Source organism: Neophocaena asiaeorientalis, unplaced genomic scaffold (assembly GCF_003031525.2).
Source record: "Neophocaena asiaeorientalis asiaeorientalis breed wild unplaced genomic scaffold, Neophocaena_asiaeorientalis_V1.1 scaffold191, whole genome shotgun sequence".
In the NCBI taxonomy this organism is placed as follows: Eukaryota; Metazoa; Chordata; class Mammalia; order Artiodactyla; family Phocoenidae; genus Neophocaena; species Neophocaena asiaeorientalis.
This window is the reverse complement of record NW_020175105.1, coordinates 462,329-487,300: the sequence shown is the minus strand read 5'-3', so window position 1 is coordinate 487,300 and position 24,972 is coordinate 462,329.

Below are 24,972 nucleotides of genomic sequence, written 5' to 3'. Positions count from 1 at the left end.
CAGCAGAAACTAACACACCATTGTAAAGCAATTATACTCCAGTAAAGAAAGAGTGCATCACCACCTGTTCTGTGCTATTTGTAAGAGACATGTCTTATAAAACCAAACGGCCAAAATGCTCAAAAAAATGAAAATATAGTGAAATGCATAAAAATAAAAAGCAAAAATGAAAGAATGGTCCTTTCATATTTTCATATGGTCCTTTCATAAGGAAGTCCTTATCAAATAAGAGAAAAATGAAGATATAAAGTATTAATGGAGCCAAAGAACATGAGTCTTCTCTATTTATCGATAATTGGTCCAATCTAGCACCCTGACCTCTTCATTCTTAGATGCCAAATTCTCAATTCAAGTTGCATCTGACTCCTCACCTCCACCCCTGCACAGACTGTGACTTCCACTTTTCACTGGTCAATTCCTCTTCTCACTCTCCAAAACAACTCTCTCATTACTCATGATCTCAATCCTCCCTGACCCCAGGCTCTCTCTCAGCTCATGACGATGCTTTTTATTTCACTGGGAAAATAGAAGCTTTTGACAGAAAACCTCCACAACCTTCTACCCCTAGCATCTCTAAGCAGGTAGTCTTCCTTCACCGGCTACCAGGGGAAATGCTCCAATGCAACTGTCACTGACTCAACCTCAGACCCAAGCTCACACATCACCCCTCTTTTCCCCATTCCGAAGCATCTCTGGGGCACTTTCCCCGTCTAATCCCAGAAGCAGCAGTGTTTACAGTGTTACTGGATCACGCACATCAGGATGCAAGTATGTTTTCATTTACCTGTTCTTTTAAAACCACAACGTGCAAAATCTCGATTACACTCCGGCTATGACCATGCTCCTCTACTCTCGTTATGGAGAGCTTTCTGACTTGTCTGCACCCCCATCCCCATCCTGTCTTACAACCACTCCCCTTTCCCTAGACACTGCACTTGTGAAGGCACCAACTGGCACCTGCTAACTCCTGAGTCAAGTCTTGGTCGGATCCCATTTGACACAGGGGATTTTTCCTTTTCTTGTTGGTGGATTATTTTCACATGGCTTCCAGAGCACTGTACTTGTTTGCTTTTCTAATTTTCTCACTCGTCACTCCTTCTCAGGTTGCTTTGCTGGCCATCATCCTTTCCTTCACATCCTTTTCACAGTCGTGTCATGGGGCTCAATCCCCAAGGCTTCTTACTGTCAATTTCTACATTATTCCCTGTATGGTCCCATGTGGCCTCACGTGTAAATGTCTTCCTTCTACACAGCAATGACTTCTACATACTTGTCTCCAGCGTGGATTCCCTTAATGTCCAGAATTGCATGTCCAGTATCAGAGCCAACATTTCTCATGGATCTGTAATAGAACCCATGAATTTAACATGTCCAGCACTGAGATCCTCATCTCCGTTAGTGGTAACTCTGTCTGGTGTTCAAGCCAAAAACATTGGGAGCCATAATTTTCTTCTCTGTTTTTAACCACAAAATATCCAGTATCAAAAACTATCTAGAACTCTGTCACTTTTTAGTACCCCCACCACTGGCACCCTGTTCTAAGCCAGCATCACACCTCCCTAATTCCACCCTTGATCAATTACTCCTTTTCCACTACCCACTGTCAGCAAGAGAGCAGCAAAAATCTATCATGAAAAGAGACATCCCATTATATTAAACTTCTACTCAACACAACCAGTAGCTACATATTTTAGTCCACGTAAAAGCCTAATTATTTTGTATTGATGTATAATTGACATATAACATTATGTTGGTGGCAGGTATATAACACTGTGATTCAATACTGTGTATATTGCAAAATAATCACCATAAAAATCTAGCTAACATCCATCACCACACAGAATTATGAATTTGTTTTATTGTGATGAGACTTTTAATATCTACTCCTTAGTCAGTTATTATTTTTCTAAAGCAAAATTACTTACCAAATTCTCCAAGGCCCTTGATGACCTCTCCCCACCTTCTCTCCTGCTGCATTTTCCAAATCCTTACCTTCCTCTCACTCTGCTCCAGCTTTGCTGTTCCTGGGGTCTTGTATTTGCTTTGCATCCAGGTATGTATATATATGCTCATTCTCACCCTCCAAATGCCTCTGAATATATAATAAAATATACTTTCTCAGTAAGGCCATACTGGCCGGTGCAGCTCAGTTGTAAGCCCACAACTCCTGTACTGTCTAGTCTATGATTCTGCTGTTGTTGTTTTCCATGATACTCACCAACTATGCTATTTATTGATCCATCGATAGTTTGTTAATTATCCTCCTCCCCATGTGAGAATGTAAGCCTCATGAGGGCAGAGATTTTTGTCTTTCTTATTCACTTCTGTAACCTCAGCATTTTCAGATAAAATAGAGATTTTTTTCCTCCAGCACATTCCCACCGTGCAGAGCCTGTCTGGAGGCACACAGGTCCTACTTCCACTTCCTAGATTATGTAGGACGTCTGTGTATCCTGCTTTCCTGTGCATATCTGGGGTCATATAATTGGGGTCTGACCCATGAAACGTGGGCAGGAGTGGTATGCATGGTTTCTGGACAGACCTGGCCACAGTACTGGAAAAATAATAACCCACACTGTCTTCTCCCCTGTGGAGGTGGATATTCATGTCATGTGATGAACCCAGATCCCTGGGATGCAACACAGGCAAAACTGGCCCAGGTGAAGCCACGTGGTCCGCATCAGACAGGACAGCAGTGAGAAAAAAGTTAACAGTGTGATGCTACCAATATTCGCATTTGATTTATAACTAAACTTAGTTTGGTACTGCCTAGCTAATGCACTCCCTCCAGGTAATTCTAAACCTTAAGGACACACTTAGACAAAAGAAAAGTGATCCCAGGAGAATTACCTTGGAGGCAAAAATGACAAGCAACAGAGAAAGTGAAAAAAACATGAATAAATCCAAATGAATATTGATGAATAAAATACAAAAAATAATACTGCTGTGGGAAATGAAATATTTACTTAAACATACCTAAGATCTAATCAAGATAATAACCTATAATTTGAAGTGCTTTTATTATCTAGGAAGAGCATAAAGTTATTATCTGAGGTTATAAATAAGTATGAATATTAAATTTATAAAGTAACTCTTACTTACAAACAAAACTTCAGTCCACTCACCTGCTGGCAGTAAAACCAATCTACTGACTCCAGGTTGTAATGGAGGGAAGTGCAGAGTTTATTGCAAGTGACAAACAGGAGGCACTGGCAGCTAAAACTCAAGAGACCTGAACTCCCTGCTGGCTTCCAGGGAAATGTTTTTAAAGAGAGGATGGGGGAGGGGTGTTATGGGTGCATGATCAGCTTGTGGACATTCTTCTGATTGGTTGGTGGTGAGGTAATTGGGAGTTGGCATCATCAACCTTCTGGTTCCAACCAGTCTGGGGTCTACGTGCTTCTGGGCAGCAAAAAGTTAAATTCTTCCACCTGGTGGGGGCTTCAGTATCTGCAAAACAGCTCAAAGGACATGGCTCAGAGTATTTTCTATAGCCCTTAGGGAGGAACTAAAGGTCCTTGACTTTGTTTAATGGAAAAACTATTATTATTTTATCTTGCTGATTATTTTTCTTTGTTTCTGCATTTTCTCAATTCTCTGATTAAATTTGCTCTTTTGAACTTGGAGAAGGTCTAGGAGGCTAAAGTTTTTCTACAAAAAAGCGACAGGTGGAGGACATGCAGGCTTTGTTCCAGGAAGGCCCTGTAGGGCCCTTCTTGGTTACTCCTGCATGCTTCTCAATACTAATAAAGTGTATAACTTCCATTTTTACAGGGGAGATAAAATATTTAAAAATAATCAGTCTAAAAGAAGGCAACAAAGGAGAGAAAAACATAAAGAAGAATAAAAAGATAGATTAATGAGTAAAAATTCAAATATATCAATAATTACAGCAAATATAATTGAACTAGAAGTTCTAATGGAAATATGAAGACTGTCAGATTGGAGTTGAAATACAACTATATATTGTTTTCAAGCAATGTGTATAAAATATGAACACAGTAAATAAAATAAAATGAAACAAAAGCAATTTATGATACTTTTAATTTTTGTTTTCAGTGGTGAAAGAAAGAGATGATTTTTTAAAAGAACATGACACAGTATCCTTCTGAAGCCAATCTAATTACCATCAGTCCCAAATAATATATAAGAATAATTTAGTTGAAAATAACATAGGAGCCAAGATGGCGGACTAGGATGACACACAATTCATGTCTCTACACAATTAGGGCACTTACTAGACACCAGTGGGGGACCATGGACACACAAGGGGATGGGAGGAACCCCCAGTGACCAGTTGTTTCAATTACATTTTTATTTTTCCTAATATATATTTTATCTTTCTAATTTTATTTTATTTTTTTATTTGTTATTGTACTGCTCCTTTTTTCTTTTTTTTGCCACACCACACACCTTGCAGGATATTTGTTCCCAGGCCAGACGTCTGGTGGGAGTGCTGAGTCCAAACCGCTGAACTAACAGAGAACCTCAGACCCCAGGGAATATTAATTGGAGTGGAGCCACCTGGAGGTCCTCATCTTGGCATCAAGACATGGCTCTACCCAACTGCCTGAAAACTCAGGCCAAACAACCAGTAAGACAGGAATACAACCCCACCCATCAAAAACAAAAAAACTGAAATGACAAAAAAATATGTTACAGATGAAGCAAAGTAAAAACCTACAAGACCAAATAAATGAAGAAAAAATAGGCAACATACCTGAAAAAGAATTCAGAGTAATGATAGTAAAGATGATCCAAAAGCTCAGAAACAGAATGGAGAAAATACAAGAAACATTTGATAAGGATCTAGAAGAACTAAAGAGCAAACAAACAGTGATGAACAACACAATAAATTAAATTTAAAATACTCTAGAAGGGATCAGTAGCAGAATAACTGAGGCAGAAGAGTGAAGAAGTGAGCTGGAAGATAAAAGCGTGGAAATAACTGCTGAGGAGCACAATAAAGAAAAAAAGAATGAAAAGAATTGAGGACAGCCTCAGAGACCTCTGGGACAACACTAAACACAACATCATTCAAATTATAGGGGTCCCAGAAGAAGAAGAGAAAAAAAAAGGGTCTGAGAAAATATTTGAAGAGATTATAGTCAAAAACTTCCCTAACATGGGAAAGGAAATAGTTGATCAATTCCAGGAAGCACAGAGAGTCCCATATAGGATAAACCCAAAGAGAAACACACCAAGACACATAATACTCAAACTATCAAAAATTAAATACAAAGAAAAAATATTAAAAGCAGCAAGGGAAAAGCAACAAATAACATACAAGGGAATCCCCATAAGATTAACTGCTGCTCATTCAGCAGAAACTCTGCCGGTCACAAAGGAGTGGCAGGACATATTTAAAGTGATGAAAGGGAAAAACCTACAACCAAGATTACTCTACCCAGCAAGGATCTCAATCAGATTTGGTGGAGAAATCAAATGCTTTACAGACAAGTAAAAGCTACAAGAGTTCAGCACCACCAAACCAACTTTACAACAAATGCTAAAGGAACTTCTCTAGGCAGGAAACACAAGAGAAGGCAAAGACCCACAAAAAAAACCCAAATCAATTATGAAAATGGTAACAAGAACATACATATTGATAATCACCTTGAATGTAAATGGATTAAATGCTACAACCAAAAGACACCGACTGGCTGAATAGATACAAAAACAATACCCTTATATATGGTGTCTACAAGAAACCCACTTCAGAACTAAGAACACATACAGACTGAAAGTAAAGGGATAGAAAAAAGATAGTCCATGCAAATGGAAATCAAAAGAAAGCTGGAGTAGCAATACTCATATCAGATAAAATAGACTGTAAAATAAAGACTGTTACAAGAGATAAGGAAGGACACTACATAATGATCAATGGATCAATCCAAGAAGAAAATATAACAATGGTGAATACATATTCTCCCAATGCAGGAGCACCTCAATATATGAGGCAAATGCTAACAGCCATGAAACAGGAAATCAACAGTAACACAGTAATAGTGGGGGAGGTTAGCACCCAACTTACACCAATAGACAGATCATCCAGACAGAAAATAAATAAGAAAACATAAGCTTTAAGTGACATAATAGACCAAATAGACTTAATTGATATTTTTAGGACATTCCACCCAAAAGCAGAAGAATACACTTTCTTCTCAAGTGCACACAATACGTTCTCCAGAATATATCGCATCTTGGGTGACAAATCAAACCAGGGAAAATATAAGAAAACTGAAATCTTATCAAGCACCTTTTCTGGCCACAAAATTATGAGATTAGAAATCATTTACAGGAAAAAAAGAAAAGAAAAAACAGTAAAAAACACAAATACATTGCAGCTAAACAGTGCAGTGCTAAATAACCAAAAGATCACTGAAGAAATCAAAGAATAAATTTTTTAAAAACTTAGAAACAGGGCTTCCCTGGTGGTGCAGTGGTTGAGAGTCCGCCTGCCAATGCAGGGGACATGGGTTTGTGCCCCAGTCTGGGAAGACCCCACATGCCATGGAGTGGCTGGGCCTGTGAGCCATGGCCACTGAGCTTGCACATCCAGAGCCTGTGCTCTGCAACATGAGAGGCCACAACAGTGAGAGACCCGCATACCACAAAAAAAAAAAAAAAAAGAAAAGAAAAGAAACCTAGAAACAAAGGACAATGAAAACACAATGATCCAAAACCTATGGGATGCAGCAAAAGCAGTTCCAAGAGGGAAGTTCATAGCAATTAAAGCTCACACCAAGAAACAAGAAAAATCTCAAATAAACAATCTAACTTTACACCTAAAGCAACTACATAAAGAAGAACAAAGAAAACCCAAAGTTAATGAAAGGAAAGAAATCATAAAGGTCAGAGCAGAGATAAATGAAATACAAACAAAGAAAACAATACCAAAGATCAATAAAACTAAGAGGTGGTTCTTTGAGAAGATAAACAAAATTGATAAACCTTTAGCCAGACTCATCAAGAAAAAAAGGGAGAGGACCCAAATCAATAAAATTAGAAATGAAAAAGGAAGGATTAGAACTGACACCACAGAAATACAAAAGATCGTAAGAGACTACTCAAGCAAATATATGCCAATAAAATGGACAACATGGAAAAAATGGAAAAATTCATGGAAAAGCCCAACCTTCCAAGACTGAACCAGGAAGAAATAGAAAATATTAACAAACCAATCACAAGCACTGAAGTTGAAACTGTGATTAAAAATCTTCCAACAAACAAAAGCTGAGGACCAGATGGCTTCACAGTTGAATTCTATAAAACATTTAGAGAAGAGTTAACACCTATCCTTCTCAAACTCTTTCAAAAAATTATGGAGGGAGGAACACTCCCAAACTTGTTCTACAAGGCCACCATCACCCTGAATAAAGCCAGACAAAGATCACAAAAAACGTGTATATATAGACCAGTATCACTGATGAACATAGATGCAAAAATCCTCAATAAAATACTACAAACAGAATCCAGTAGCACATTAAAGGGATCATACACCATGATCAAGTGGGATTTATCCCAGGGATGCAAGGATTCTTCAATATACGCAAAATAATCAATGCAATACACCATATTAACAAACTGAAGGATAAAAACCATATGATCATCTCAATAGAGGCAGAAAAAGCTTTTGACAAAATTTGACATCCATTTATGATAAAAACCCTCCAGAAAGTGAGCATAGAGGGGAACTACATCAACATAATAAAAGCCATAGATGACAAACCCACAGCAAATATCATTCTCAATGGTGAAAAACTGAAAGCATTTCCTCTAAGATCAGGAACAAGTCAAGGAGGTCCACTCTCACCACTCTTATTCAACACAGTTTTAGGAGTCCTAGCCACAGCAATCAGAGAAGAAAAAGATACATAAGGAACGCAAATTGGAAGAGAAGTTGTAAAACTGTCACTGTTTGCCGATGACATTATACTCTACATAGAAAATCCTAAAGATGCCACCAGAAAACTACTGGAACTAATCAATGAATTTGGTAAAGTTGCACGATACAAAATTAATGCACAGAAATCTCTTGCATTCCTGTACACTAACAATGAAAGATCAGAAACAGAAATTAAGGAAACAATCCTATTTATTATGGCAACAAAAAGAATAAAATAGCTAGGAATAAACCTACCTAAGGAGGCAAAAGACCTATGCTCAGAAAACTATAAAACACTGATGAAAGAAATCAAAGATAACATAAACAAATGGAGAGATATACCATGATCATGGATTGAAGAATCAATATTGTGAAAATGGCTATATTACTCAAAGCAATCTACAGGTTCAATGCAATCCGTATCAAATTACCAATGGCATTTTTCACAGGACTAGAACAAGAAATTTTACAATTTGTATGGAAACACAGAAGAGCCCGAATAGCCAAAGCAATCTTGAGAAAGAAAAACAGAGCTGGAGGAATTAGGGTCTCAGAGCTCAGACCATACTACAAAGCTACAATAATCAAGACAGCATGGTACTGGCATAAAACAGAAATATAGATCAATGGAATATGATAGAAAGCCCAGAGATTAACCCATGCACATATGGTCACCTTATCTTTCACAAAGGAGGCAAGATTATACAGCGGAGAAAAGACACCTCTTCAATAAGTGGTGCTGGGAAAAATAGATAAATACACATAAAAGAATGAAATTAGAACACATCTTAACACCGTACACAAAAATAAACACAAATGGATTAAAGACCTAAATGTAACCCAGACATTATAAAACTCTTAGAGGAAAACATAGGCAGAACACTCTATGACATAAATCATAGCAGGATCCTTTTTGACCCACCTCCTAGAGTAAGGGAAATAAAAACAAAAATAAACAAATGGGACCTAATGAAACTTAAAAGCTTTTGCACAGAAAAGAAAACCGTAAACAAGACAAAAGACAACCCTCATAATGGGAGAAAATATTTGCAAATGAATAAATGGACAAAAGATTAATCTCCAAAATATACAAGCAGCTTGTGCAGCTCAATATCAGAAAAACAAACAACCCAATCTATAAATGGGACAGAAGATCCAAATAGACATTTCTCCAAAGAAGACATACAGATGGCCAACAAATACATCAAAAGATGCTCAACATCAGTAATCATTACAGAAATGCAAATCAAACTACAATGAGGTATCACCTCACACCCGTCAGAATGGCCATCATCAAAAAATCTAGAAACAATTAATTCTGGAGAGGGGGTGGAGAAAAGGGAACTCTCCTGCACTATTGGTGGGAATGAAAATTGATACAGCCACTATGGAGAACACTATGGACATTCCTTAAAAAAACTAAAAATAAAACTACCATATGACACAGCAATCCCCCTCCTGGGCATATATCCTGAGAAAACCATAATTCAAAAAGATACATGTACTACAATGTTCATTGCAGCACTATTTACAATAGCCAGGACATGGAAGCAAACTGAATCCCCATCAACAGGTGAATGGATAAAGAATGGAATATTACTCAGCCATAAAAAGGAACGAAATTGAGTTATTTGTCGTGGGGTGGATGGACCTAGAGTCTGTCATACAGAGTCAAGCAAGTTAGAAAGAGAAAAACAAATACCATATGCTAACACATATGTATGGAATTTTAAAAAGTGGTACTGGTGAACCTAGTGACAGGGCAGGAATAAAGACACAGATGTAAAGAATGGACTTGAAGGCACAGTGAAGGAAAAGGAAGCTGGGATGAAGTGCGAGAGTAGCACTGACATATATACACTACACACTACACATATGTACACAATGCAAAATGGGTCGCTAGTGAGAAGTTGCTGCTTAGCACAAAGAGATCAACTGGATGCTTTGTGGCGACCTAGAGGGATGGGATAGGGAGGGTTATATATACATGTAGCTGATTCACTTTGTTATACAGCAGAAGCTAACACAACACTGTAAAGCATTTATACTCCAATAAAGTTGTGAAAAAAAGAAAAGAAATAAAAACATACATGTAAACTATAAAAGAAAAGAAAATAACATAAAAAGAAAATGTGGCATGCTATCCAATGTTTTAATGCCAAAAATAATCACAAGTGTTAGGATGACCACATTCTACTGATAAAACATTCAGTTTGCTAGAAAAATATAACATAATGGTAGTTTTAAAACACACTTCTGAGGAAGAGGTACAACAAAGTACACAGGAGATCTGAGTAAACTTGCCCAAGCATCATAAAAAATAAAATAAATTCAATTCAATTATTGCAAAATACACATAGAATATATGACATCAACAAAATAAGACTACATATTTTATAATTAAATTTTATAGAATTAAATACTACGGACTGTATCTCCTTAGCACAATGCAATTAGAAATCAATAAAAGAGAAATAACTAGAGATTCTTATATTTAAAAGATTGAATCCATAATTATAGATAACACATAGTCAAAGAACTAATATAAAAAAATGTAAATAGCTGTGAAACAAAAGATAATCAAAATAATATATCTCAAAATTGTTTGCAACTAAAGCCTCAACTAGAAGGAACTTTAGAATCTTACGTGACTTTATTAGAAAAAAATAAGGGAAGAAAACCTATAAGTCTCTGAGTGAAGCATCTCTCACAAAAGGATAATTTAAAAAATAAAAACAACAAAACAAAGCTCAATAAGTAAGGAGATATTATTAAACAGATGAGTAGCTATTAATGAAATAGAAAATGAGCATAAAGAGATGGTAAATAAGGCCAAAATTAAGTTCTTTGAAAAGAATAGTAACATATTTTTAGCAGACTGAGCAGGAAAAAGGAAAGAGGGGGGCAAAGATAAAGAATGGAAAAAGAAAGATTGCTATTGATTCTGCATATATTAGACAGATAGTAAAAGGATTTATGAATAACCTTATGGCAATCATTCTAAATTTTACCTGTGATGAAAAAAAAATAAAAGTAATTGATTCAAAGAGAAATAGGTAACTTGGGAAATCCTCTAACTATTAAAGAACTAGAATCAGTAATCAAAAATCTTCCCACAGTGAAACTCTAGCACTGTGCGGTGTCATTGGCAAAGAGTATCAGATATTCAATAAAGAAATATTTCAATCTATAACAACACTTAGAGAAAACTGGGGGAAAAAAGTATAAAGGCATACATTCTCCAACAAAAGTGAACTTACAACTCATCTCCTTTATAAATAAAGATGCATACATTCTAAACAAAATATTAGCAAACTAAATCCAGCAAAAATAAAAAGAAACCATATAATGACCAAGTTGTCTTTATTCTGGCAATTCAATCTTCAGTCAATGTTAAAATATTATTTCATCTAAGTGGAAAAAATATATGACCATCTTAAGAGACAGATTAAAAGCTTTTGATAAAGTTCAATTTTCGTTCAAAATTCTTAGCCAACAAGAAAGGGAAGAGTTCCTTCCGAAGTTTAAAAAAAAAAAGGAAAAGGAAAAGCTGAGTTTAGTAACTAGCCTGGCAAATCAATAAGACCAGTGAGGCAGAGAGTCAGAAGCTTTCGCAGATAGATGGGCACCTGCAGACTCAGGACAGATACCGGTCCCTGGCCCAGGCCGGACACCTTGCTGGGGAAGGAGAAGCCAGGCGAGATGAAGCAAGGTTGGATCAGGGCAGTGGGCAGCCCCAGGCCCCAGACACCAACCTGAGTCCTGGGCTGCACGCAAGTGGGAGCTGGTCAGAAGCTGCTAACCTAGAAAGTGAGACTTGTGGGAGTATCTTTGTGTTGAAGCAAAGGGAAGGAGGTGCTCCAACACCCGACTGTCCCCCCTCAAAACATCTGCCCTATCTAAACAATCTAATAAAATATATTTCCAGAACTGACACATGGTGGAAGAAAAACCCAATAGAAAATAAAAAAACAACATTGGAAATAGTTGGGAAAATACATATTTTTAAGACTTTAAGAAGCAGCTTTCAAGTCTATCTCTTTTGTTTTTTATAGGCAATATTTTTTTCATAGTTTCCAGGAATGATCATATTTTGCTATATAACAAATTTTAGACTAAAGAAAAATAATTTTTTCAATCAATGCTATTATCCTAACACTGATACTGGACAAAGCACTCACAAAAATTATAGGTCAATCTCACTTACAAGCATAGCTTTATAGTAGGAAGAATAACATCCCCCTCCAAAATTTCTACATCTTAATTCCAGGACCTGTGAATACATCACCTTACATGACAAAAGGGACTTGCAGAGATGGTTAAAGTATGGATCTCGAGATGAGTAGATGCTCCTGGATCATCCAGGTGGCCCATTGTCATGAAGAAAGGTGCAGGCAGGAGGGCTGTGATGTGGGAAGCAGGGGCTGGAGCCATGGGCTTTCCAGGTGGAGGAAGGACCACAGCAGGAAAAGGCAAGGAATTCTCCCTGCAGCCTCCAGAAGGAATGCAGCCATGGAGACCCATGTGAGGATGCACCAGATCTGTAAGAGGATAAATTTCCGCTGCTTTACTCCACTACACTTGTAGTTGTTTTTGTAACAGCAGCAACAGAAAATTCATTCGCAAGCTAAAATCAAAGCTTAACATTAGCAAACCAAATCCTCTAGTGCACTTACTTAAGGCCATCTGCCCAGAAGCAAACAGTAGGACAGATTCTGAGGCCAGTGATTTACTTAGGAAATGCTTCCAGGAAAACAGGTGCGAGAGGAGGGAAAGGTAAAGGGGAGAGGGAAGCCAAAAAGGGCACAGCTCAGGCAGAGTCCCAGGCACAGTGGCTTCAGCCACATCCTAGAGGGAGACTCCAGGGCTACTGGCATCCCAGGGATGCGTCCCAGCTCCAGGTGAGGAACTGACTGCTCTGGGGAATGTAAAATCGCAGGCACCCTGCTCTCCGTAGATCTACTAAGTGGCTCCAGGAGGTTCTAGTAGCCCAAGGGCAAGGCCCCAAAACACTTTCCAGGGGTGGGCTGTTCAGAAGCCGGAGGAAGGGTGAACAGAACCAGCAAATGGGAGCCCAGGGGATCTGGGCAGAGTGTGGGCAGAGTCCTAAAAGCCCATTTGACATGTAGTGTATGATGGTCACCTAGGGAATCACTCTGGAATTCACTGATAGTCTTCAATTAAGAAATCTATCAAAATAATCCAATAAATCAATAGCCAAAGGGAAAGAAATTACACGATCATGTCATTAATACTGTGAAGACATTCATTTATTCCTGTTGAAATTTCTTAATAAGGCGCATCTCTTTCATAAGTCATATTCAAATCTAGTGTTTACATGTTTTATCCCACAGTCCTTTCTGCCCACCACCCAGGCTGCATGCACAGGCATCCTTGCAGTTACGTATTTTTAAGGAGTGGCGTAAGGTGGGGTCACCAAAGGAATTTAAAGTAATGATAACAGAACTACCTTTACTCTTCAGGAAATTTTTACATGAAAATAAATGCCAGAAATTCTTTCAGGTAAACCTAGAATAACCAAATTGATTTATATTCCACCATTAGGGCATTTCACATTACTTTTTTCCCACAAACACAAGCATATCGTGTTCTGTTTCCTGTAACCCTCAGACCTTTCTCCTTATTGAATGCCCACTCTGTACCAGGAGGTCTATTTCTGCTGGAGTTATACCCTTGCAGTCAAGAAAATATCTACACAAAAATTTGTTTCTGTCTTTTATCAGTTCAACTAAGATTACTGTATTATAACTTTTTTTAAGTCCAGCTTCTTATTACAGGGGATTTGGAGAGCAGCTGTGGAGTAGAAGCAACTGAAACGATCACCAAGCTGACTCATTTACCTGCACCTCACGATGGCTGATGGATTTAGTCTTCTCAAAGCATGAGGACTGCAGAACTGGAAGAGGTAAGGATGCTTGGCACACAGATCATGACCGGAGGACTGAGTGCAAGTGATTCTGACCCAACAATGTTCTCTGGACACAGTCAGGAAGTTGCCTCTGCTTCCAATATTTCAACATGGTTAACAGCTTGGACCAGTTCAGAAACCACAGAATGGGAATTCCAGAACTGTCAGCCTTCTGAATTCTCACTCTGCTAGGAGACATTATTCCAGCCAATAATGTCTTTCATATTTCTGTGAATATGTGTTTAACTTGGGTAACTCCCAAAAAGTGCAAAATTTTAAGCAAAATAAGAAAAGATTGGTTTTTCTTCTCCCATCTCAGTTATCAGGGCAGGAGAGAGGGAAAATTAAAATATTGGGTGAAATTCCACAGTGTTTTGGCCTAGGGTTACTTGCGTGGGTATCACCAAGTCCCAGCCATCGAATGTTTGCAGTGTTTGATGCTGAAGAGAACAGAAGATTCAAAATACATGAGCCTTGGGACTTCCCTGGCTGTCCAGTGGTTAGGACTCCATGCTTTCACCATGGAGGGCGGGAGTTCAATCTCTGGTCGGGATACTAAGATCCCAAAAGCCTCGTGGTGCAGCGAAAAAAAAAAAAATACATGAGCCTTGAGATCAACTCTTTGACATTCCAACAAGCCAGGTTTCTTCTTGGGTGTCCTTTTTTACCAGGCCAACTTAATTTTATGATGTACAACGTCATAAAACCATAAACTGGTGGCTGTAATCGTTATGTGGCCTAACCCAGGGTTCAAGAACAATGCTGAATGAATTCCTGGATTTAAGAATTGGGAAATTGCTCATAAAAAAATCTGGATTTCCAGCTTCTCTCTGAAAACTGGAAGTTCTGGCAAATCTGGGCTCATATTCCGGTGTGACCACGATCAGCTAAACTCTAGGACCAACTTGCTCCATTTAAGACCAAGACATCGGGCTCCAGTCCCCACACAGCTGGCTTTCTTGATGGCACCTTTCCTACCTGGATCCTCCAAGGCTGCAGATCTCTTTTTTTAATTTATTATTTTTTTCACTTTCCTTCCTGTTTTATTGAGATATAATTGATTCTATAAATTCTACATACAGCCCTGTAGAATTTTAAGGTATAGAGCATAATGAGTTGATGTACATACATCATGAAATGATCACCACTGTAAGTTTAGTGAACATCGATCATCCCATGTATATATAAAAATTAAAGAGATAGAAAAAAATTTTCCTTGTGATGAGAACTTTTACGATTTAATATCTTAACCTTCATATATAATGTGCAGGAGTGTTAATTATACCTGTCATGTGTACATCACATCCCTATTACTTACTCATAACTGGACGTTTGTACCTTCTGACCCGCTTCCTCCAATTCTCCATCTCCCTGAAATGGAGCAGGATCCCATGGTCCCTGCCCCCCATGTTCTCCACCTGCCTTTTGTCTGTGGAAAAACTTTAGCCAAAGAATAAGTTTAATCAGATAAGTGAGAAAATGCAGAAACCAAGGAAAACAGTCCAACAAGAGTAAACAATAATAGTTTAGTCATTAGACAAAGTCAAGGACCTTTAGTTCCTCCTTACGGGTTACAGATAATTTTCTGAGCCATGTCCTGTGAGCTGTCTCGTAGATATTGAAACCCCGAGCAGATGGAAGAAGTGAACTACATGATGACCAGGCTGTAGCCATGACATAAGCCGCCACAATTCCGAGAACTGGCCTCAAAGAAATGGGAACAAACCAACCCTGGAACTGAAGATTAACTGTCCTTAAAACAATCAAGAAGATGCTGGTCAGGCCACCGATGACCAACTTCAAGATGCCTGTCAGAGCTGACTGTGCTGTTTCTGCATGTAGGCCCCTCCCTCCATCTATAAAAGGTCTTGCCCACGTGTTGCCAGTGGGGGAAGTCGGCCTTTGGACAGGAGCCTGCCCTCCCCTGGTTGCCGGCCTCTGAAATAAAGCAAACCTTCCTTTCCACCAACTTTGCCTCTTTATTGGCTTTTGAGCAGCGAGCAGCCGGACCCCACTTTTGGTTACACCCCTACCCCCACCTCTGCTAACCACGAATCTGATCTCTTTTTCTGTGAGTTTGTCTGTTTGTTCTGAAGTATAATTGACCTACAGCTTTATATTTGTTCCTGTTACACAACATTTATTCCTGTTACACATTACTTTTTAAGCCAGAATGAATCCACACTGTATGAAAACAGTGACCATGGTGATTTGGAGAGAACATAAGACATAAAGTCAAGAGGACCAATTCACCGCTCCTCTGCTGTCTCCCACTTGTGTGACATTAGGAAGTTAATTCCCTGGATCTTCGTCTCTACATTAGCAAAGTCATTTTGCAAATTTATTTGCTGAACGAATGTATTGTTGAATGCCTCTCATAAGCTTGTTTCTAGAATTGGGGGTCCACAGAGACGTGACCTTGTACTTCTTGCAGGTCCAACACCGATCGCTTCTATGAGCTGCACTGATGTCGATGCCCATTCATTGTTTGTGTGGTGTGTTGCCCACTTCGTTTTGCCTTCCCGGTGCTGAATCTTTTCTAGTTCTAGGTCATCAAAGAAGTGCTCTGCCGCTGTGCCAGAAAGTGCCATTGCCATGATCACAAACACAGCTGGATTTCAAAACAGACATGTGTTTGCTTGTGTATGTGTGTGTGTGTGTGTTTCTGATCTGAGGCACCAGTTTGAGAAGGAGATCTTGGGAAAGGGGTTTCGGGCACTTTGTCACACCATTAAATGCAAATAAAAGAAAACTTGAAAAGTGCGATTTCTGTCCTCTATCATGGATGGTGATTTAAGATTAGCAATATTTCTTTCAAAGCAGAATTGAAAAGACTTTACATTTTCTTGGAAGTATTGGAGGAAAAGAGCCACAAAGGTAACTGCCCATTCCCATGTCATGTTGTCTCTAAATGAAGAGGCTCTTCATTTAGTTCTGTAAGTAATTGGTTTCGAATTTCAGTTATCTTTCCTTGTGCAATCTGGAGAGAGCCAACATTTGGGGCTGTTCTCAGCAGTTTATCTGAGTGCCCTCTGCAGTATGGCTGAACTTCGAAACCAGAATCTCGTAATTGATTTAAGAGCAATGACTCTCAGTTGGACATACAAGAGAAAAGATACGTTGTTGCTGTCTTTTAAAATTGCTTTACTATACAGACCATTTGAAAAGGGGGAAACAGCACACTTGTTTTGATCATAAGACATCGGAGTCTGCCTTACCTAAGCTGGCTGTGCCTCCTTTTTCTCTTCTGTAAAATGGCAATAATGGCAATGACCACATAGGGTTATTGTAGGGATTAAATAAATTAGTACATGTAAAGTGTTTAGGATAATACCAGACACACAGTAAGTGCTATATATGTGTGTGTTAAATTAAGGAGGAATAAACATTCTAATACATAAATCAAATAAATAATTATAATTAGTTAAAAGTAATAAATATCCTAGTTTTAAAGTTCTATTATTGAAAGCATGTGGTTTACTAGACAGGAGAAAACGCCTTTATCTTGCCTCTGGCACACACAAATGTGGGGTAAAGGCTAATATGGCCATTGTCAACGGTTTAAGCCAATATCAATACAATAGGGTCCCTGTCATCATCCAGGGAGAACACCCCACAGAACTGTTAAAATAAAAGCAGAGCAGAGCTTGGAGCCTAGAGAAGGGAAAAGTAGGGACTATTTCACAGATGCCGAAACTACAGGCATCCACATTAAAGGAGGAAGAGTTTGTCAGATTAAAAAGCAGTGATTTGGGCTTTCAATCAGAAGCAGGGAGAGGTGACAGCTCCGAGAATCAGAAGGTAAAGTGGGGCTCCTGTTTCTTTAGCAGGAGGGGAAGGCAGGAAAGGCTTGAAAATCACACTGGGGGGATTCACTTTGTCACGTGAAAACAGGAGGGTCCTTTGTGGAACCATCCTGTCAGTGGAGCCCTTTGGTTTTGTGTTCTTTGAGGGTTTTTTTTTTTTTTTTCTTATTTCCAGCTAACAATACCCAGGTCACTCAAAATCACACTTTTAAAAAATAAACACGGAGTCTGGACTCTGTCACCAAAATGACAATTCTATTACACTTTTTTTTAATCTATTTTTATTGGAGTATAGTTGATTTACAATGTTGTGTTAGTTTCTGCTGTACAGCAAAGTGAATCAATTATACATATACATATATCCCCTCTTTTTTAGATTCTTGTCCCATATAGGCCATTACAGAGTATTGAGTAGAGTTCCCTGTGCTCTACAGTAGGTCCTTACTAGTTATCTACTTTATATAGTAGTAGTTATCTACTATATATATAGTATATCTATATATAGTTATCTACCATATATATAGTAGTTATCTGCTTTATATATAGTAGTGTGTATATGTCAATCCCAATCTCCCAATTTATCCCTTCCCCCCCTTTCCCCCTTGATAACCGTAAGTTTGTTTTATACCTCTGAGTCTATTTCTCTTTGTAAATAATTCATTTGTACCATTTTTTTAGAGTCCACATATAAGCGATAACATATGATATTTGTCTATGACACTTTGTTAAAGACATAGGATGTTAGAGCTTCAGAGCTTAGACTTAATCAATTCACTTACTGATGGAGAGGTTGACCCAAGGAATACAGGAAATGGCTCAAATTCACCCAGCCATGGTCACAGAATCATGGCCAGAAATCTGACCTTTTATAATATCCATTGTGCTACACAGCCTCCCAAAATAAGGTCTCCACAACCCCTCCCCCGGGGTTGCATACAGACTATTCAAACGATGGATGTCTATCCCCCACCAATTCTGTAAAAACACCTTGTGCTCATGTCGAGTTTAGAGGACTTCACTCAGCAATCACTGGAAATAATCATTCAACCGCAAATCTCCTGCCAGTAACTGAATAACTCTGTGGTACATTGCAAAGTCATTTCTTAGAGTCTGACGGCTTCATCTGTTACCAAGGAGTGTAGAATGAAATTAGAGCTGTGCATGCCATGAACTGGGTCCTCGATCATTATCTCTGAGACTGTGGGCTGCAAGTTGCCTTTGAAAAAAAGACAACAGTGCCAGCTGATAGAACTGGGAAGAAACTCAGTGGCAGCATTTCTGAAGGATTACTTACATCTGTAGAAAATGATGAAGATCATACAAAGAATATTTGTGATAGGCAGAATTCTAAGATGACCCCTAGGGTTCTTGCTCCCTGGCATACACACCCTGTGTAAACCCTCCCTTGAGTGTGGGCAAGACCTTTGAATATGATGGAAGTCATTCTTGGAATTTAGGTTATATTATGTGGCAAAGGTGAAGGGATTTTGCAGATGTTCAATAATTAAGCTCACAAATCAGTTGATTTTTAGTCAAATGGGAGATCATCGTAGAGGGGTCTGACTTAATCGAATGCAAGTCCCTTAAAGTGGGACAGGGTTTTCCTTGAAGAGAGGTGCTTTCTCCCGCCAGCTTTGAAGAAGCAAGTCACCGTGAGTCCTACAGCTGCAAGAAGATGAATTCTTCCACAAAGTGAGGGAGCTTGGAAGGGGACCTAACCCCGGGCAAGCTTCTGACGGGAACGCAGCCCAGACAACCTTAATTGTTTGAAGCTGAACAGAGGACCCAGTTCAGCCAGGCCTGGATTCTTGCCTTCCAAAACTGTAAGATCATGAATGTGCATTCTTTCAAGCCAGTAATAACAAATAAATACTGTGCCCATGTGGGTGCTTACCGAGAGAGGATAATAGCTGGAATAGAAATGTCTATGTCCAGCCCTGATTCCTCACCCATGCTCTATGGGTTTGATGGGAAATAAAAAGAAACATACTGCTTATTTGCTTGTCATTGACTTTCAGATCCAGTTTCCCCATTCTATTCTGTAATTTAGGGAGTTGGGGCCTAAAAATTACATTTCCCAGGCTCCCTATCCCACTGGTTTTCAGGCACATTTCATCAGTGGTGACTGGAGGGAAAGAGACGGAGGCTGTCTCTGCCCGCTCTCTGTCCAGGATGGCTCCCAGTGTGTCCCTGTCTCTCCTGTGGTTTAACGTCTTGCTGGGATGTCTGCACATCACCTCACCTTCCCCCAGCCTCCTTACTGCCCCAGCCTCCACCAGTTAACTCCCACTCCCGGAGCCTGATAAAGCCATTTCTTCATATACCCTTCCAGCCCTAGGGATGGCAGAGGTTTTGAGTTACTGTTTTTTTTAATTGTTAATCTGTTAAACTGTTCATCTCTGGGCTGCCTCGCTGTCTCATTTTTATCTTTTCCGATAACTTGGGAAGCAGTTCCTCCTATTAAATTTCCTCTTGTTGACTCTCCAACACAGGTGTGTGTTTTTTTTTTTTTTTTCCCTTGCTACACCTTGGTTGACATGATCTGGGTCCTAGGAGTCATCTCAGAAAACAGACCTTTAAGATAAGATTTAGAGATTTGGTGGCTTAACATCTCAATTTTAACTACTTATGACCTCATCGTGGTTGGAAAATGAGATGCCAGCAACCAGTGGCATCACAATTATTTAAATTATCAACCATGCATGCTTGAGATAAAGCAGTATTTTATGATGATGGATTTGCGGGTCAGGTAACTACTTTGTTTTACTAATAAGGTAGCTATATGACACCACAAGGACTGAACAGAGATTGATTTATTCCAACTGTGCTGGAGAGGTTATGTTAAAAAAATAATAATAAGCTCAAGGTTTTAAACTCTTAGCTCTGGTCACAGTTAGCAAAACAAGATCTCCCTAGTGGACTTAAAAGAATCCCAATATTTTCCAAGTCTTAGAAAAAACTGAGGCATTAACTGGAAACAACTAAAAACCTGAGAAATGGATGGCAAGTTTGAATGACACTGAATCGAGCAGAGAGCTTGAGTCCCTGACACCCCGGGTCACTTCCTTTGTCTGAAGACTGGCTTTCTTGTGCTGATGAAGCTCAGGTAACAAGTTTACCTGAGGAAGTTCCCTCATCAGGTGATCCTGACTGTCCTCATACTTACAGTCACCGTCCTTAAGAGCCTCTGACTCGTGATGTGGGCTAGACACGAGTACCCTCAGTGGAACACGAATAAAGTCTAATAAGGAAAGAGATTGGTAAGATCACATAGAACACATGTGGGAATAGATTCTCAGGCTATTGGAGAGAATGATGCAAAGCTAGGTCTGGCTGAATCAGTCAACACACATGCCCTTTCTCAAAATTCAGCATTTAATGTGCAAGTTGAGGTTAGAAGTACACTCGACTGGTTGGCTGAAGACTTGACTCAGTGATGTCCTATATTCAATAAAGTTGAAGACATCAGAAATTCCACAGTATAATAATATTTAGGAAGGAACAGAAAAGGCCTGCAGGTATTAGGATTTGGGTGCATCACGTAAACATGTTACACCTCCTCGGGGCCCCAGAGGACACAGCCTTCATGGAGGCCTTGTGACCTCCATCAGGGAGGGTGGATCACACTCTAGAAGCACCCTGCATGGCTGTGCTCTGTAGGAATGACGGGAGGGGAGTAGTAGCCGTAAATCATTGATTTTCTATGGCTTTGACTTTGGGGCCTTGCTGACTCTGGAGGGACTTCACCTCCCGAGGTTAACCAGCTCTCAGAGATGCTAAACAGCTGACCCAAGAACACTGGGACCAGGTAGCAGGGCATCAAGTGCTGTCCATACACTACAGAGCCTCCTGAACTCATTTAAAACAGACAACATTAAACCTGCTTACCTTGCCTCGCCTGTTCCTTCTGGTAAAACCACAGTGAAGATTTTTGCCCAGACTTCCCTTCCCCCTCTGCCTCCTGGGAAATTCCAGCCCTAGTACCTCCCTGTGATCCCCTACAAGGCTTATCATGCCCCTTCATCTTGGGAACTGTGAGTAATAAACTATGTTTGCAATGGAATCGTCTCCTGGTCTGTTGGCCTTGCTATAACTTAAATGTTGTGTTTAATCGAAAACAGAAAACAGAAAGGCTGCATGGTACTGTGCTCTGATTTATAAATAATGATAAGATGTTACAATGGTGAGTCCAGGTGGCACTATTTAGCTCCCCCTCCCCCCAAGACAAGGCAGGCAAGATTTCCATAATAAGCAGGAGGAATAAAGTCTTCAAGCTGGTTTTACTCACAGGGAATCTATGCTGGTAGCCCTAATAATAAAATGTATGAGCAACCTACTACGGTTTGACTTTATAATTGAGAAAAGTAGAAAAAATAATCTCCAGACATCGATGAGCCATAAACATCTTAAACACATTTATAAGTCACCACAATGGAAACTGAACTCACTTTTTCCCCAATACACGCATCTAAGTCAGTTTACAAATCTGGACTCCTTGCCTGAAGAAGAGGCTAGGTGTCCTTGAGGAACTTCCTTTCCTCAAACACTGTCGTAAATATCACGTGTAAACCTTCCTCTCTGCTCTTCCCAAGTTGACCTGCAACCATGTCCCAGGGCGGCAGTGCTCAGGGAAAGAACAGTACTAAGGACTTTTGGAGGATTTTGAGGGAGTGACTCTTGGTTAATACTAATACCTGGGGTTCAAAGACATCCACCATTAGTGTGAATGAGGGCACAAGGGGGTCAGAAGATGAATGGATTTCTGACCCAAACCTCTGTCAAATGGGCTCAATGCCAGTGTTCACACACGTGTATAATACATATATATATACACACACACACACACACATACACATGTACACACATGTGCATACACAGGGATACACACACACACACACACACACACACACACACACACTCATATATGGGTTTATTACAGGGAACTGACTTATGCGATTAGGAAACTGTGAGGCCGGCTAAGGATTCCAGTGTCTGTCATGTGGACGATTAGAAACGGAAGTGCCCAAGCTGGTGGGACCCCAAAGCCACAGGACACAGTCGTCCACGGCAGAAGCCTGGAGTCCTTCGCTCTCCCCAGAGAGGGTCTAAATCCATTTGTAAAGCCTTCTGGTTAATTGAGTCAAGTCCCGCCAATACAATCTCCCTAATTTAGGATCAACTGGGATTAGGGACTTTGATTACATCCACCAGACTCCCTCATGCCAGCGCTTAGATTCGCATTTGACTGAATAACAGGTGAGGGTGTGTGTGAACCTCACAACGGCTGCTGCTTCCCTTCCACCCTCCAGCTTTCACAAGGAATCTCTCTCGCATCCTCCTGAGGAAGAAGCCCAAAAGGGGGTTCTGGAGGACTTGGTTGAGTTGAAAAGGCTGACAGTCCACCAGCCATCACCGTCCACCCTTTGTCAACTTAGAACTCACCCACCACTCCTAACCCCGCACTCTACACACCCTCACTGACAGAGTCACACGTCTGCCTGACACGACACAACTGTCCTGTGTGCAAACCTGAAGTACGTTAACCCTCCCCCAGCAGGGATGCAAAGCCCTTGAGCAACGTTCACTCTTCTGTGACAGCCCGCGACTTACATGCCAAGATGTAAAATTAACTATAATTAGCATGTCTTACGTTAGATGATAAGAGAGTGAAAGAAGGAAGAAAACAAAACTATCATATATAAATTATATCCTATATTCTATGGACTGAATGTTTGTATCCTTCCAAAATTTACATGTTGAAATCCTAACCCCCAGCTGGATGTGTTAGGAGGTGGGGCCTTTGGGTGGTACTTAGGTCGTGAGGGTGGAGCCCTCAGGTATTGGGATTACTGCCCTGACAAGAAGAGACATGGGAGCTTGGCATCCAACCATGTGAGGACACAGTGAGAAGAGGCTCACAAACCAGGAAGAGGCCTCACCAGACCCTGGACCTGCTGGAGACTCGCCTCTTGGACTTCCCAGCCTCCAGGCTGTGAGAAATAAATCATGTTGTGTAAGGCACCCTGTGTATGGTGTTCTAGTAGAGTAGCCAAACTGACTAAAACAGTCAAATGTTATATATAAAAATAATAGTATTCACAATATTTTATATATATATATATATATATACACTGTACAAAAACAAACATATTACTATTGAGATACAGGGAAAATACTGGTGACCTTTACTAACAGGGGTAGAGAGAGCAAACCTTCACAGGATCAGTAGCAGGACGCCGGGCACCAGAAACTTGTTACTTTGCTGACACGACACACCACATCTGGAACAGGGCCACAACTGGACTCATCACCTGGGTGAGTCGTTCCCGAGATCTGTTTGCCTCTGCGCGGCCAAAGGAAGTTAGATGCAGATGTGGTGGGAATCAGCATCCCTGTGAGTTTTAAGATCTGGATGGTGGCGCTGGTCTCTGCAAGCCATCTAGGGCCGTGGTGTTGGTTACCGTTTACTGTTTGTAGAGACGGAGGCAACTGAAGTCGCTAGACACACAAACATAGAACATACAAGAAAATTAATCACATCATTGCAGAGACTGGTAAGTATTATGGAAACTTGAACACTAGCAGAAGCTGATGACTCTGGGGCATTAAGGAAAGGCCTTAATTATATCTTAATTAAATGTATGTTTTCAAATGCTGTTTTAAAGGATTATTTCTAATTGATATCTAATATGGATTAAAAGCTACTAGTAGTCTCCATGCTTTTGGTATTTAAGACAGCTTTATCATTTGTGTAGAATCATAATATCATGATCACAGTTAATTAAAGAATAATTTTCTAATATCCATCCACATTCCCATCTCTCCAGTTCTACTATAACCCAGGCATCAGTATTTTTTCACGTTGTAGAGTGATCTCAATGCACAGCGGATATTGGGAAATCTTGCCCTATCCCTGTCTTTCCTGAAAGAAAGTTAGGTCTAGAGATTTGATTAGATTCACATTAAACATTTGCCTTAAGAGATTCCCAGGTGATGTTGCACCTTTTCTACGAAACCACAACCATGGGCACGAGCTAGTCAGGACTCCCCACTACCAGTCACACTCAGATTTTCAGTGAAAGTCACATTTTCTCCTTTGCAATGAGCAAGTTATTTGTGGAGATTCTGTTTGCTTTCTGTGCCACAAAAATTCTATTCATCAGCAACCACCATGATTTAGCAACTGTTGAAATTTCTGCCTTAATTGAATTTTTCCAGAGTGTTGGAAAATTGTGATTTTTCTAATTCTCTCATTCTTCTTACATTTATGAGTTAGAATTATTCTTTAAAACAAAACATGAGCTTACCTTCATCAAAAGAGGTTTTTTTTAATCTTTAAAAATTTTTTT